Genomic DNA, 16,180 nt, shown 5'->3' with positions numbered 1-16,180 from the left:
ACGCCCTCTACTCCCTTTTACCCCTCAGAATTAAAGGAAACTCTCCCTGTCAGGACTTAGGTTGGGCACTCAGGTCTGGGTGGTTCACCTGTTAGTCTGCACCTTTGGCTTTGCCCCGGTATGCTCTCCCAGCTTTAAGAGGGCTGGCATCGGGGCACCTGGGTGGTTCTGTGGGTTGAGCCGCTGCCTTCCTCTCGGGTCATGATCTCAGGGTCCTAGGATCAAGCCCCGCATCCGGCTTTCTGCTCAGCAGGGAGTCGGCTTCCCTCTCTCTCTCTCTGCCTGCCTCTCTGTCTACTCGTGATCTCTCTCTGTCAAATAAATAAAATCTTAAAAAAAAAAAAAAAAGAGGGCTGGCATCTCCCTGGTGATACCAAGTTAAATCCTGTGGGCAAAGTATGGCCTTGGTGCTTGCTAGCTAGGGAGTTGCAAGAACAGGGCAGTTGTCCCGAGGAACATGTGGAGTCAGGCTGGGTAGGTTGAGTGATTCTGAGGGCCCTAGCCCTATAACATAGTATGCTCCTTAAGGAAATCGGACCAGTCATGTCTCTGCCCTTAAATGGCTCTTGATTTTCAGGTTAAAGGCTAAACTCCCTAGCCTGGCATACAAAACTTTCAGCACCTGGCCCTGTCTTTTGTTTTGTTTTGTTTTGTTTTCTTTTTCCGTTTTGTTTTTGTTAAAGCACAGGGACAGGACCCATGGGCAGGAAGAGCTGCCTGGACCTGACCATGTCTTAATCTCTAATTTTGGAGTGGTTTCCTGCATGTCTCTGGCCTTTCTTCTGACAGTAACATATTTCAAGTCTTCATCTTGCCAACTCCTACTCATTTTTCTATGCTCTAATCAGGTTTCATTTTCTCTGAGAAACTTTTCCTGAACTTCCAAGATAGCCAGATGTCTAGCTTCTTGCTCCCACAACACTCTTACACATACCTTCTATTATCCCATCCACCATACTGAAGAGATGTCTTCTATGATGCTAAAATGGAGGAGGGCAAGTACCAGGTTTTCCCCATACTTCTATTCCTAGGCATAATGGAGGACTCAATACTGAAATCTAAGAGGGAGATGTTCTGCCTGGTAAGATGATGGGCATGTTCAACTTTCTTTTCTTTCTTTCTTTTTTTTTTTAAAATTTATTTGTCAGAGAGAGAGCGAGTAAGAGCAAGCACAGGCAGACAGAGTGGCAGGCAGAGTCAGAGGGAGAAGCAGGCTCCCTGTGGAACAAGGAGCCCGATGTGGGACTTGATCCCATGACGCTGGGATGATGACCTGAGCTGAAGGCAGCTGCTTAACCAACTGAGCCACCCAGATGTCCCTCTTTTTTTTTCAAAGATTTTATTTATTTGACAGAGAGAGAGAAATCACAAGTAGGCAGAGAAGCAAGCGGGGCAGGATGGGGGGTGGGGAGGAAGCAGGCTCCCTGCAGAGCAGAGAGCCCGATGCAGGGCTGATCCCAGGACCCTGGGATCATGACCTGAGCCAAAGGCAGAGGCTTTAACTCACTGAGCCACCCAGGCGCCCCCATGTTCAACTTTCATGTCCTCATTTCTAACACAATCCCATTCATGCTTTTTAAATTTTTTTTTTAATTTTTATTTATTTACTTGACAGAGACAGAGAGATCACAAGTAGGCAGAGAGGCAGGCAGAGAGAGAGGAGGAAGCAGGCTCCCTGCCTCACAGAGAGCCCCATGCGGGGCTCGATCCCAGGACCCTGAGATCATGACCTGAGCCAAAGGCAGAGGCTTTAACCCACTGAGCCACCCAGGTGCCCCTAAAATTTTTTATTTTTTACAAGATTTTATTTTTAAGTAATCTCTACATCCAATGTGGGGCTTGAATTCATAACCCCGAGATCTAGAGTTACATGCTTCATTGATAGAGCCAGCCAGGCCCCCCAACCATTCATGCTTTGGGGTTGATTAATTTTTGAAGGTATATGAGAGTGGAGATGAGGAAGACAGGGAGTTTTGGTCCACTTAGGATTTTCCAGTTGGCTCAATCTGAGACGGGCCCAGAAAACCAAATCCCAGTTTTCAAATGGAAATGGCAATGGTTCAGACATACTGTGGAAAGAGGTGCTAAGGTGGTCTTTTCTTCCTCTGACTCTCTTTGGTTGAAAGTGGCAAGAACCCCAAGCTGGACCCAGAGTTCAGGAGCCCAATGTGCAGGTGCAGGGAACTGTTGAGGAGTTCTTCTGGTCTGATGTTCAGACTTATGGGTTCTTCAATTTAGAGGAATCTAGACCATTCCCACATTCCTATGGGGTTAGGTATGGGGTTTCTCTGGATTTGGGTCATCCATAAATGGGAAGAAATGGGGAGAAAGTCGGTATCTTTTTCCACTCCCTAAGCAGTCTCTTCAAGTCTATCTGGACACCTGGGCTCTATCCCAGCAGATAGGCTGAGAATTCCACCACTCAATCAGCAAGGAGAAAACCCACCTGTCTTCTTCCCACACACTCTGACTTCTAGGTAATTCTATCCTGGCAATCTCTATCATCTCTTGCAAGGGGATAGACAATTGGGGGAGAGGAGTGAATATTGGGCTGGGCATCTAGCCCTTAGGTCTCTTAGCATTTCCAAGCCAAACAGGAAAGTCTTAAGTTTCCTGTTACTGATGATGTTGACTAACCCCTATGGTTAGCTTTTTTCCAGGCAAATAAGGAACGTCCAAAGCTTAGTATGAGGAGCAGAGTTGGGAGTCACAGCCTGATAGAGGCAGTGAAAAGGAGAGCTGGACTGAGGGTGAGGACATCTGGATTTGTCCCTCTGCTCTGCTATTAACTAGCTATGTGAACGCGGGGGGCCATCTTTGCACACGGGGACTCGGTTTCCTGCTCTGTAAATTGAGGACTGGATTAGATATTTAAGATTACTGTTTCCTCTCATTTTTCTCTATTTGTGGATGATACGAATGGGTACAAGACACAGAAACCGTTGGGATGGGACAGACACATTAATGACAAGCCAAATACGGCAGGCAGATGGTAGGATGGAGGAGGGGAGGTTGGAATAGATTGAAGGACTGGTTCTAGGACGAAAAGAACCTAGAGCTGCCTAGAAAGGAAGTGATCCCTCAAGGGGCAAGATATTGGCCTAGATGACTTTGATAGGTGGTTGCAGGTGGTGGGCAGGGGAGCAGGGTCGCCCGCTCACGCTCTCAAAACGGACCCCGCCCCCTTTCCAGCAAATCGTGGCTTTGCTCCCCATAATGCCCAGCAGCCACAGCTAAACCGCGCACTGCAACCGAACTCTACCTAACTCCACCTCTCTAACCGCGCAACAGAAATTTCTCATTTTTATTGGCTTTTATAACTGTCACTCAGAGAATCCCCGTATCCGTTGGTTGTCCCCTACCTACCCTTTTCTGTCCCTTGTAATCTCGCCTTCTTAGGCTGTACCTGCCCCCCGAAGCCAACTTCCTTTTTCTATTGGGTAGCTGGAATGTCACTTCTCACGATACAAAATTATGATTGGCTGTGCTTGCAAGGGCTCGCGCAGTTACCAGGCAGCGGGCTAGACTGAGGCTAGTTACCACGTCAGTGAGCTGACAGGGAAGGTAGCCGGCTCCACCGCCCGTTCCGGCCGAGTCTTCCTGGCCGACTGTGCGGTCCCTGACTTCGGCCTCAACTTCCAGGAAGCGGGCTCCTTCCCTTCTCCCATCCGCCACCAGAGCCGGGAGAGTCGCTTAAAGACGCCTTCGGGGCCCGGGCTGGACATGAGCAGCGGCTGCGGGTCCTGGGACTAGGCCCGCCATTTTGGATCCGCTGACAGGTCAGCGAAGTCTCTTCTTAAGAGTTCCAGTGTCTTGAAGGCAGCCCTGACATCGCCGTAGGGAATGAGGGGAGGCGGGCCCTTACGTTGGACGAGCCGGGTGGCTTAAGAACGCAGGGACAATAATTAAACAGGAAGAGATTGTTGTCGGAGAGAACTGGGAGGCATGCAGAGGGGCAAAGGTCAGGCCCCTGCGGCCGGAGGGGCGACTTCATCTCTGCCTTATGATCCTTTTCGGGTGCCCGAATCTTTCTTCCTGTATTCTTAGGCTTCACCTAGCCTTTAGCTCCCCTCTTCTAGAGCTTTCTGTTTCCTAAAGAGCCCAGTCCTCAAAAGCTCAAAGCAAACCTAAAGAACATTGGATCTGCTTTTTAGGATTGATTTTTAAACCTTAGAAATGAGGTCTCTGCAGATCCTGTACAGCGTCCACTTCGGTGTGACTGCCTCCTTAGTACAACTGAACTGCTTTATTATCACTGGATGATGAACTAGTGCAACTTAGACTCAGGTAGTGAGAAGAGGTGTGGAAGGATTGAGGCCATTCTTATGGAGACCTGGGCTAAGAGAAGACTTTCCACTTCTGGGGCAGCTCAGCTGCCAGTCTGGGTCTGTATGTCAACACTGGACTTAACCTTCTGAGGCTGTTTCTTCCATTACACAGTCTTTTACAGATACTCTCTTCTGGTGTATGTTTTGGTTGGCATTTCCCCCCAAGGTGTTTTCTTCATTTGGCCTCAAGCGATGTTTAATCACAAGGGAGCCACTTTGTTATGATATATTTGGCTGAGAACAGAGAGGGATTTGAGTATTGGTGAAAAAAAGGTCATGAAAGATGTTCAGCTAATTTACAAGTGGTAGGGTCAGGGCAGCAGAGTGAATGATGGAGGAGTTTAACTCCAAGAAGTTTATGGCACTGTGGTAACCTTTGATAAACTGTTGTATTGTAAAACTGTAAAATTCCCCAAGGGTAAAGAGTGCCTTCAGAAATGAGGAATAGTGTAAATAGTGTTTTTTAGCTCACAACAAAGAAGTTTTTATGCCATTAATTCAGGTATATAAGGCACTTCTCTGGGCCCTCTGAAGGATACAAATAGAAAGGTCTGTTTAGGGATTGCTCTGTTTAACTTACACCCACTTCTTAAAAGCAGTAGCATATATGTGCAATGGCCTACCTGGAGCATGAGCTAGGGATAAGCGGTGTCAACCTAATGCCTTTGGGAAGTAATGGACTCTCAAAAAGTGTTATCTGGACCTGGGCTTAGTTGTAGTGTGTGGTCCTGGCTTGTGCCTTGGTCTGGCCTTGGCAGTCAGGACTTTGCATGGTGAGGTAGTGACAAGGAAGATCAAAACCTCATTGTGTTAGAGGGAAAAACTGTATAGTATTGACAGTGACTAAACTTGTTTCTTCTTACCTAATGCCCTCTGCTCTCCTGAAATTGTGTGTGTGTGTGTGTGTGTTGGTGGGGGATAGCATTGTTTGTATTTATTTATTTTATTTATTTATTTTTTTTAAAAGGATTTTATTTTATTTATTTATTTGACAGAGAGAAATCACAAGTAGATGGAGAGGCAGGCAGAGAGAGAGAGAGGGAAGCAGGCTCCCTGCTGAGCAGAGAGCCCGATGCGGGACTCGATCCCAGGACCCTGAGATCATGACCTGAGCTGAAGGCAGCGGCTTAACCCACTGAGCCACCCAGGCACCCCAATATTTATTGATTTTAGATAAGTGGGATGGAAATGATCCAGGAAATAAGTTTGTATTTTAACTTGCTGATCTAAGTTGCAGAATTTCTACAAAAAAACCCCAAAAATAGAAAGTGGCTTGTGAAATGATATAGCCTAGGAAGTATCCAGGTTTGATGAACCTGTCTTTCTTGCCTGGGTTGATGTGCCCTTTTGAGCCTTGTTGAGTTGATAGACTTTGCATAGTGTGCAATCTAGTCTTTGAGTAGATGGTGTGACCAATCCAGCGTCTTTTCAGTTGGGCCTGGAAGTGACTCAGGCATCAAAGATTTCTCCTTTCTTTACCAAAAAGTCATTTTCTAGGTTGGAATAGTTTTTCACCTCCCATCCTCACCCAAATCAGAAAATTTGTTCTTTTTTTGCATGTCAACCATACTTCAATTAAAAAAAGAAAAGAAAATTTGTTCTTCCTTCAAGACTTGAATTTGAGCTATATTTCAGAGGTGACTGTAGACAGTGCCTTCTAATCTTGACAGTGATGCTTATTGGCTCACTGGCAGCTCAGGTTGTAGATACCTTTCCTTGTGAGTAGCTGGGCACCAATCCCAGTTGAACTCGTAGTACTCAGAGTTTCACTACTATTTCACGTTCCAGAATGCAGGATGACTGCCACTTTTAGACAATAATTTCATTGATGGGATACTTAGACTGGCTAGTGTGGGCAGCTAGAGAGGCAAAAGATGCAGTTTCTGCTTTTAAGGAGACACACTGTATTTATACAGTATTCTCTGGAAGGATCATCCTTGTCTTTGTTTGCCACTTCTGTTGACTGATCACAGTCTCTCCCTGTGGTTCAGTGTGACTGATTAGAATGATTCTGTTGGGATAATGGTGAAGTTGAGTTGAAGGGAGAAAGGGAGGTTTGTTTTACCATCAGGCTGGGAAGGCTGGTGTAAATATAATTGGCAGCTGTTTAGCTTTTATTGTTCTTTTTCTATATTTCAGTATATTCAACAGCAGTTGTTTAATTAAATGAAAACATAATAGAGCGTCTGTTGATTTGGAGCCCCAGTCATAATGGAAGTGATCGTGGATGTAATGATTTGTTGCCATCACATAAACCAAGGATTACAAGCTTAAAAAAGCTTGTAAAAAAAAGGCAGATAATGTAAATGAGCAAAGTAAGCCAGGTACGAATGTATTAGGACTGTACGAATGTATTTGCAGGGACTGTTGTTACTGGCATGTGGGCACAGTATGACCAGTCTTCCCATTTTTCAGGAGAAACTTAAAATTCAGATCATTGTGTTTTAAACTCTTGGCTAGTTAAAGTCTAGTTAAAGTCTTTAAAAAGCTTTTCCAGATAGAACAAATATGTCTGTGGATTGGATTCTATCCATCATCGGTGGATGATGACCCCTGATAGGTAAGACGGACATCCCTATGAGATTTAATCACTGTAGTTCTCTATGAATCATCACACAGGCTAACTTTTTATCTTTGTCCTACTCTGTAAACTGTCACCCTTAGTTGTCACTTTGGGTTCTGTGAGTGGTTAAAAGATGAATGAGAAAAAGAAGCATGGTTTCATTCTTCATTTTCATCTCCAAGCTGTCCTCCAGAGGACATCTTTGGACATATTTTAGTGGCTCACCTTGTATATCACTTGGGATGGACTCAGAATCTCCATAGAGGGAGGAGTTGTCATGGCGGACCTGAGGTACACTGGTCACCTCATTATTATACACCTGATTTTCTACTCGTGGCCTGTCAGGGCACCAACTCTTTTCTGGTTTGACTTTCACTTACCTCCACCCTTTGGGTAAATTTCTTGATCCAGTAAGTTGTTTACTAATTCAGTAATTCTTGGTCGCTGTCTATGTTTTATTAGCACAGAACTGTTATATTCCTTGGCAAGCTCTGGGAATCTTTCAAGCTGTATCTTTAGTGCTTCTCTGGAATATTTGAGAGATTGAGTGAAGATAAATCTTGGAAGGGCCAGTTGAGGGTCATTTAGCTTCTGTCCTCTCAGAAAGCCCATCAGTTTTCTTGGTTTGCATAGCTCTGTATTAGACACCAAAGCACCATGAAGCAGTCTTTTCCTTTGGAGAATCTAATTTCTTATTAGATAAGGACAAGTTTTTGTTTTTTTTTTTAAAGATTTTATTTATTTGAGAGAGAAAACACACACACACACACACACACACACACACGTTGGGGGAGGGGCAAAGGGAAAGGAAGAAGCCGACTCCCCACTGAGCAGAGAGCCTAACTCAGGGCTCCGTCCCAGGACCCACAGATCAGAATCTGAGCTGAAGGCAGACACTTAACTGACTGAGCCACACAGGTGCCCAAGAATTACATATTTCTGAGAAGAAATGTAGACATGGATTTTAGACTTCATGAAAATAGATGTTAAAATAAAATAGACTGGTGGGTAATGTGGGCTCTTTTTGTTTGTAGAGTAGCCTGTGTAACTTCTGATAGAGAAACACATAGGGGATGCAGAAAGAAGGCTTGCCTGCCTGCCTTAAAATCCTTGACTTCTATGAAGTCGTTGTTCCTAACAGGCGCTGGAAATGAGCTGCCCTATATTGAGAGTCAGTCTTTGATGTTAGTTCATCCATTTGTGCATTTGCTCCTCCAGTATTTATCATTTATCTTATAGGCATTGGGGATAAAAAGGTGAACAAATCGTGGTGTCTTCCTGAGATGCCTATAGACTCATGGGAGAGACAGACTAAATGAATAATTATAAATCAGTATCAGTTCTTTAGAGCTATGTAGAGTGTAATGTGATGACAGAAAGGACTACTAATACTCTGGGGGGGAGTGGGTTAGCTAGAGAGGATCTCAAAGAGCAGGCATTATATTTTTTAGTGTTTATTTATTTATTAAAAACATTTATTTTTTTGACAGACAGAGATCACAAGTAGGCAGAGAGGCAGGCAGAGAGAGAGAGGAGGAAGCAGGCTCCCTGCCACACAGAGAGCCCGACGCGGGGCTCCATCCTAGGACCTTGGGATCATGACCTGAGCTGGAGGCAGAGGCTTTAACCCACTGAGCCACCCAGGTGCCCTATTTTATTTATTTATTTGACAGACAGAGATCACAAGTAGGCAGAGACAGGCAGAGAGAGAGAAGGGGAAGCAGGCTCCCCGCTGAGCAGAGAGCCTGATGTGGGGCTTGATCTCAGGACCCCAGGATTATGACCTGAGCTGAAGGCAGAGGCTTTAACTAACTGAGCCACCCAGGTGCCCTGAGCAGGCATTATAATAACAGCTATTTTTTGGAGGTTTAAATAGTGCTGATACCATGCAAAGTGCTTTACAGTCTTCTTATGGAGCCTCACAACAAACAGATGAGGAGATACTGTCTTCATTTTGCAATGGAACATTGTAAACTGGGGCTCAAAAGGCTAAGAAACTTGGCTAAGATGGTAAAGATGGTAATAGGACTGTTTTGCTTCTGGAGCTGGTTCTTGAAGCCATTGTGGTATTCTGACTTTATCATTAACTTTTGAATGGATTGAGTAACGATTTACCAGGTGGACGAGAGTGAGAAAAAAATATTCGACACAGAAAAGGAACAGCAAGTGCAAAGACAGACTACGAAGACCATGATTTTGAAAAGGATGAACTTTTGGGGGCACTTGGTGGCTCAGTGCATTAAGCCTCTGCTGTTGGGTCAGGTCATGATCTCAGGGTTCTGGGATCGAGCCCTGCGTTAAGGCTCTCTGCTCGGCGGGGGCCTCCTTACCCCTCTCTCTGCCTGCCTCTCTGCCTACTTGTGATCTCTGTCTGTCAAATAAATAAATAAAATCTTAAAAAAAAAAAAAAAGAAAAGAAAAGAAGGAACTTTTGATGGTCTGTTTCATATATAGAGAATATGTATAGCATATATGGGGCATTAGTGTCCCCTACCTAGCCTAAAAAACAAAATATCACCACAATGAGGCTGCTTGTATATCCTCTTTTAGTCACATTCCCCCTTCCCATGGCCACTATTCTAAATCTTTTGTGAGTTTTCTGGGATATAGTCTTAGCCGTGGACTTGCTGAGATACAGGATATGAAATTGTTCAGTTTTGCAAGATGATGCCAAATTGTAATCCAGATGAGTTGTATCAATTTACATATCCACTAACTACTTGCTCTGCATTTTTACCAACTCCTAATAATGTCAGGTTAAATTTTTTGTGCTTGTAAAATGGTATTCCATAAACATTTTATAATTTTCTTGATTATTAATGGAGCTAATAATGTATTCATATATTTATTTGCTGTTTCTATTTCCTTATTCTGTGAAATGCCTGTTCATGTTTCTTGCCAGTTTGGGGGCATGTTTATATGTCTATTCTTACAGTTTTTGTAACATTTTATATTATGGATATTGCTTCTTTATTAGTTATGTGTCTAAGATATACCAGTGTTTTCTCTGAGTTTGTGACCTATCTTTTCCCTCTTTTTCATGGTGTTTTTTGAACAAATGTCTTTACTTTTAACATGGTTTAATTTGCCAGTTTTTTAAAACTGGCTATGCTTTTTGTTTTCTGTTTAGGTGCTTCTCTTCTCTGCTGAGATTATAAAAATATTCTTGTATATTCTAAAAGTTTTCAGATTTCCTTTTTCATGTTTAAGTCTGTAGTTCATTGAAATAGATTTTTTTTTAAATTCCATGAAATAAGGATCCAATTTATTGTTTCTGTTTCTCGTGCTTTTGTTTAGATCTAGAGGGAGTTGCTAGTTGATAGAGTGACTCCTCTTTGGATCCTCTTGGAGTGAGTAACTGGGATGCCACAAAGCACCAGGGGAATGCTGTAGACTCAGTTAAACATACAGTACTTTTTAATTTTTTTAAAAATTTTTAAATTTATTTTTATTTATTTATTTGATAGAGATCACAAATAGGCAGAGAGGCAGGCAGAGAGAGAGAGAAAGAGAAGCAGGCTTCCCGCTGAGCAGAGAGCCCAATGCGGGGCTCCATCCCAGGATCCTGGGATCATGACCTGAGCCGAAGGCAGAGGCTTAATCCACTGAGCCACCCAGGCACCCCAAACATACAGTACTTTTAAAGGATATGTGTGGCTTAGAGTCTCTGGGCCAGTGGCTTATCTGGCTAGGGATGTTAGTTGCTGCTTATTTCGTTGTTCCTTCTCATGTTATTTCTGATACAAGATAGATCTTAAATTCTTTTCTACCATACTTACATGAGGTCTCTGCAGGCCTTTGTGCTGTTTTAGAAATGAATGCTTTATTTTTTAAAATTCTTTTTTTGAAGATTTTATTTATTAGAGCGTGGGAGAGTGAGAGAGAGAGTATGCATGCATAAGCGTGAGCATTGGGGAGGGGTAGAGAGAGAGGGAGAACCAAACTCCCCACTGAGCAGGGAGTCCAGTGGGGGACTCAATCCCAGGACCCTGGGATCATGATCTGAGTGGAAGGCAGACACATAACTGACTGAGCCACCCGGGCACTCTCTTCGTGACCTTGTGACAAAGGGTTCCAGCAAGTGGTTCACTGAGCTTCCCATTTGAAGCTGAAGGGCAGATTCCCTTGCAAGAAGACCTCTGTGAGGAGAAAAGTGCTCAGGGGCCTGGCAGGAGATGAAGCAACTCTGTATGGTCCTTGAAAAGAATTTCTCTTCATCCTCTAGTTGTTTCTTTTTTACTAAGAAAGGAAGCTTGGGAAAATGATTTTTTGCTTAGAGCTTCACTGTCTTAGAAAGTTCTTAGCTTTGGGTGCTTATTCACTTTTCATCAAATGTTAGGTTGATTACTTCAGTTGGAATCCCAGTTCAAAATTTATTTTCTCTGGGAAACCTTCCAAATAGGTGGTAGATCCTTTAATTAATTAATTCACTTTTTTGAAAAATTTGCAATTTGTAGTATACTGTTGTCATTTACCTGTTGCTATGTTATTTTCAGTATGAGTGTTTCTCTCATTCTCTTAGTTCTTTGAAAGAGAAATTAAATACTCTTATTTTATAGTGTCCTTTTATAGGCCTTTCAAAAAATTTTTTACAAGATTTGTTTATTCATTTTAGAGATAGACTGCAAGCGGGTTAAAGAGCAGAGGGAGAGGGACAAGTAGACTCATGCTAAGTGCAGAGCCTGACACAGGACTAGATCTCACAACCCTGAGATCATGACTCCAGATGAAATCAAGAGTCTGATACTTAGCCGACTGTACCACCTAGGCACTACCAAAATATTTTTTATAATGGTAGATATTCCTACTGAATGATAACTGTATATTGAAGGCCATCCATGATATGCCCCACACTTGCTGTTCTAGCTTTATCTCCTGTTATTCCCCTAGGAATAATATGCCAATCAGTTTAGAATAACCATAATTCCCTAAATACCTACTAAATTTTCCTACCTATGAGCCTTTACCGTTGCCATTTTTTTTCCTTATATTTTTGACTATTTGAATCTGGTCTGGTGGCTCCTGGCGGCTCAGTTAAGCATCTGGTTCTTGATGTCAGCTCAGATCATGGTCTTGGATTCCTGAGATCAAGCCCCATGCTGTCAGGCTCCAGGCTTCATGAAGAGTTGGCTTCTCTCCCTTTCCCTCTGCCCCTCCCCCTGCTCACTCTGTCACACTTACTCTCTCTCAGGTAAAAAAATAAATCTAAAAAAATACAACCCTGAATCCTGTCTTTCAGTTGCCTTTCCGGAGCCCTCTGCCAGAAGTAATTTTCTTTGTTCCACTACTGTGGCACTGTGTATTACTCATGCATCGGAGATATATATGGGTTTGTGTGTATATGTATGTTTTATCTAATCTACTAGATTATAAATTCCTTGTGGGTGGGTAGTGACAATTCTCTATGCTGTGCGTAGTATTTTGCTTAGCATGTATTAGGTAATATGTCTGATTGACTGAAGTAAATGCTAGTTAATTAACTTTGATGACTGCTCTTTTTTTTTTTTTTTTAAAGATTTTATTTATTGGGCGCCTGGGTGGCTCAGTGGATTAAGCCGCTGCCTTCGGCTCAGGTCATAAAAAATAAAAAAAATAAAAAAAATAAAGATTTTATTTATTTATTTGACAGACAGAGATCACAAGTAGGCAGAGAGGCAGGCAGAGAGAGGAGGAAGCAGGCGCTCTGCTGTGCAGAGAGCTCAATGCGGGACTCGATCCCAGGACCCTGAGATCATGACCTGAGCTGAAGGCAGCGGCTTAACCCACTGAGCCATCCAGGTGCCCTGATGACTGCTCTTAATCCTTTACATATGGAATAATACAACTACTCTTCACTATTCTAATTTTTTTAAAAAATATTTTTGAAAAATTATTTTATTTTCATATTAATTATTTATTTTTAAAAATAATTAATTTATTTGTCAGAGAGAAAGAGAGGGATAGAGAGAGCACAAGCAGAGGGGTGGCAGGCAGAGGGAGAAGCCTGATGTGGGACTTGGTTCTGGGACCCTGGGGTCATTACCTGAGCCAAAGGCAGGTGCTTAATGACTGAGCCACCCACGTATCCCTTTAAGTATTTTTTTTTTTTTAAAGATTGATGTATTTGAGAGTGCACCCACAAATGCAAGTGGGGCCAAGTGGAAACTAAGATGGCTCAACTCGGTGGCTCAACTGATTGAGCCACCCAAGCACCCCTGCATTATTCTAATTTAAAAATAGGTAATAGGTAATATATATGTGTGAAACAAAATTCAAGAGATACAAAAAAATATACAGAGAAAATTAAGCCTTCCTCTCATCCCAGTTCCCCACTTCCGTTTTCTGGAGGCAACCTCTGTTAGCCATTTCTTCAAAATCCTTCCAGAGGTATAAAGCATATTCATCTGGCCTAAATAATTTAAGGAAGGAACCATACTAGGGATTTTATCTTTTCTTTTCTGATCCTTTTAATTATTTTTTAATTTGGTCATTTTCTATTTCTTGGTTCTCCTCCCTCTTATTGTTGTTATGTTTTTATTGTTGAATCTTCTCAGGAGAGAACATTGCTATGTGCCTAGGGCATTTGGAAAGCAGATAAATCTCCTCGGACTAACCTAGTTGTTTTGTTTTGTTTCGTTTCGTTTCTTTTCTTTCTTTCTTTCTTTTTAACCTAGTTGTTTCTTTATATTGTCATTAAAATAAATGTTTTATTATATTGGATTGTCTTGTGGATTTGAAGGGGCTTTTATGGTCCTGGACAAAATTTGTGCCTTTTTCCCTTTATTATAAGGGTTTCCATACTTCTTGTTTTCTGGGGGCCCTGTCTTATGCAAAATGTGCAAATGGTCCTACTGGAAGATTGTATTTATTTCTGTATATCTATGGCTCATTTTCTTTTAGATCCCATTAGACTCTGTAAATGCCTCATGGGCAGAAATTATATCTTATTTCTTTCTTCGTTACTAATTTTAGATTATATTGATGGTATAGTAATATATTCTCCCTATAAAAATTTAAAACATTATAGGTAAGGTTAAAGTGTCCTCTGATTACAACCTGATTTTACAATATTGTCTCTAGAGATAACTATGGTTGTTGAGTTTGGGGTACATCTGCCCAGACCTTTTTTTTTTTTTAAAGATTTTATTTGTTTATTTGACAGAGAACACAGGTAGGCAGAGAGGCAGGCAGAGAGAGAGAGAGAGGAGGAAGCAGGCTCCCCCGCTGAGCAGAGAGGCTGATGTGGGGCTCGATCGCAGGACCCTGAGATTATGACCTGAGCTGAAGGCAGAGGCTTAACCCACTGAGCCACCCAGGCGCCTCCTGCCCAAACCTTTTTTTTTTTTTTTTTTTTTTTAAGGTTTATTTGTTTGGGGAAGAGAGAGTATGTGCAGGTAATGAGGGGGGGCAGTAGGGCAGAGGGAAAGAATCTCAAGCAGACTCTCCACTGAGTGGAGAGCTGGACATAGGCCCAATCTCACCCTGAGACCATGATCTGAGCTGTAATCAAGTCAGACAGCAAGCCACCTGAGCCACTTGGGTGCCCCTGCCCAGACCTTTTGTTCTCTGTTTACACATGTATATATTATTTGAACAAATACATTAAGTACACTTAGCAACATGGATGACTCACAAACATAATGTTTCAAGGAAAAAGGTCGAATATCAGAAAAATACGTGCATTATTATATCAGTTAAATAAAATACAGAAATATGCAGCATAATACTATTTTTTAAAGATTATTTATTTATTTGACAGAGATCACAGGTAGGCAGAGAGGCAGCTAGAGAGAGAGGAAGGGAAGCAGGCTCTCTGCTGAGCAGAGAGCCTGATGTGGGGCTCGATCCCAGAACCTTGGGATCATGACCTGAGCCAAAGGCAGAGGCTTTAACCCACTGTGCCACACAGGCGCCCCAATAATACTATCTTTTAAAAATATGTATCAATGAAGTAAGAGTATAAAGCAACATAAAAGTTTAATAAATATCAGATTTAGAATAGTGAGACCTATAGATGAAAAAGAGGAGGATATGATTAGGGAGAATACACAGAGACTTCCGTTGTACTATTCTTAATTTGGATACAAGCTGTTCTTTTGCTTTTCATATTGTACTGTATGTTACATACCGCATATTTTCAAAAACAAATCTAGTATTTTATATAGGGTGGGTGGGTTGGTTGATTTTTAACATAAACATAGAGTTATATACTACAGTTTGGTTTTTTTTCCCATTCCATATGTCTGAGAGCTCTATCCATGTCTTATTTGCTTTGTATCCTTAGAACTCTGAAAGATTCCTTATGCATAGTAGGTGCTTAATAAGTAGTATTTGTGGAATTCTTTCTCCCCTTACTCTGATAGGCTTACTGTTTTTAACTTTTCTGGAGCCTGATCTAAATGTTTGTCTAACTGTATGTCTCTGTAGTCCTTTCCCTTTCTTTTTAAAATTTTGTCCTTGTGAGGAGGGTTTCTAAATAATGGAAAGTGGAAAGTAGTTTTACATGCTCCAACATTTTTCTCTATGCTGAGAAGATACTATTTTTTTTTTTTAATATTTTCACCTGAGAAGAGAATTAAATATCTTCTCCAAGTGCTGTCCTAGGCAGCAAAGAAAATCCTGTGATAATTCAGTTGGGAACACTTAAAATACTAAAGTAGTATTTTAGCTTCACTTCAGAGATTCATACAGAAGGAGCTTTAAAATGAGTCTGCCTTTCAATCTGTCTTATTAGAGAGTTCCTGCTCTAAGTATGTGAACTTAACCTTTCATAACTTTTTAAAGGTTGTATCACTGCCACTATCCAGTTTTCTGGAGCTGACTTGGTAGAATGGATGTAGTCTGTAAGTTGACATTGTAACTGTGGTTTCCAAACCAAGGCGTTTTTCTAACAGCCTTCATTCATTTCTTTAAACTTAAAGTTCCATTGTTGCTTTATTGAGGGAATAAAAAAGAACAAAGGGAAGATCTGAAATGTATCTTTAACAAACTAGTAACAGATACATCTGCATACCTGAAATCCTCACAGGAGAGATTTTGGGGACAATTGACTTTGAAGAATTTGACATGCTTGCTAGAGATTGTTAGGTACTTTTGAGAAATTCTGGATTGATACTTTTTGACTTTTGGAGACTTCTAGGAGAGCTAGGTAGCTGGATTCATAACATAAGATGGATTTCATCCCATCCTGGTATTACTGGTGGGAAGTCATGGTACTGAGAAGTTAAATCATAATTCTGACCTTATCAGGTACTGATTTAAACATGGATATGCCCTGAGTAACTAAATATTAACTACCTTTTAACTGTTT

The 16,180-nt window shown here is 41.8% G+C and overlaps 1 protein-coding gene across 11 annotated transcripts in view; it reads left to right on the top strand.

Annotated features, from left to right (window-relative positions):
* Positions 1 to 3,516: 3,516 nt before the first annotated feature.
* The window catches only part of GBF1 (golgi brefeldin A resistant guanine nucleotide exchange factor 1), a 126,360-nt gene continuing 113,696 nt past the window's right edge, over positions 3,517 to 16,180 (top strand). For 6 of the 11 annotated variants that reach the window (XM_045068921.1, XM_004749404.3, XM_004749402.3 and 3 more), the window contains exon 1: positions 3,518 to 3,779. The gene's annotated coding sequence lies outside the window, so the exon portion shown is untranslated. Of the gene's footprint in view, positions 3,780 to 16,180 lie in introns of all 11 variants that reach the window. The other 5 variants (XM_013054600.1, XM_013054597.1, XM_045068920.1 and 2 more) reach the window with 1 other exon arrangement.

Source organism: Mustela putorius, unplaced genomic scaffold, assembly GCF_011764305.1.
Source record: "Mustela putorius furo isolate JIRA1106 unplaced genomic scaffold, ASM1176430v1.1 tig00003909_pilon_pilon_pilon, whole genome shotgun sequence".
In the NCBI taxonomy this organism is placed as follows: Eukaryota; Metazoa; Chordata; class Mammalia; order Carnivora; family Mustelidae; genus Mustela; species Mustela putorius.
The sequence above is the reverse complement of the archived record's forward strand: the minus strand, read 5'-3'. Positions and strand labels throughout refer to the sequence as shown.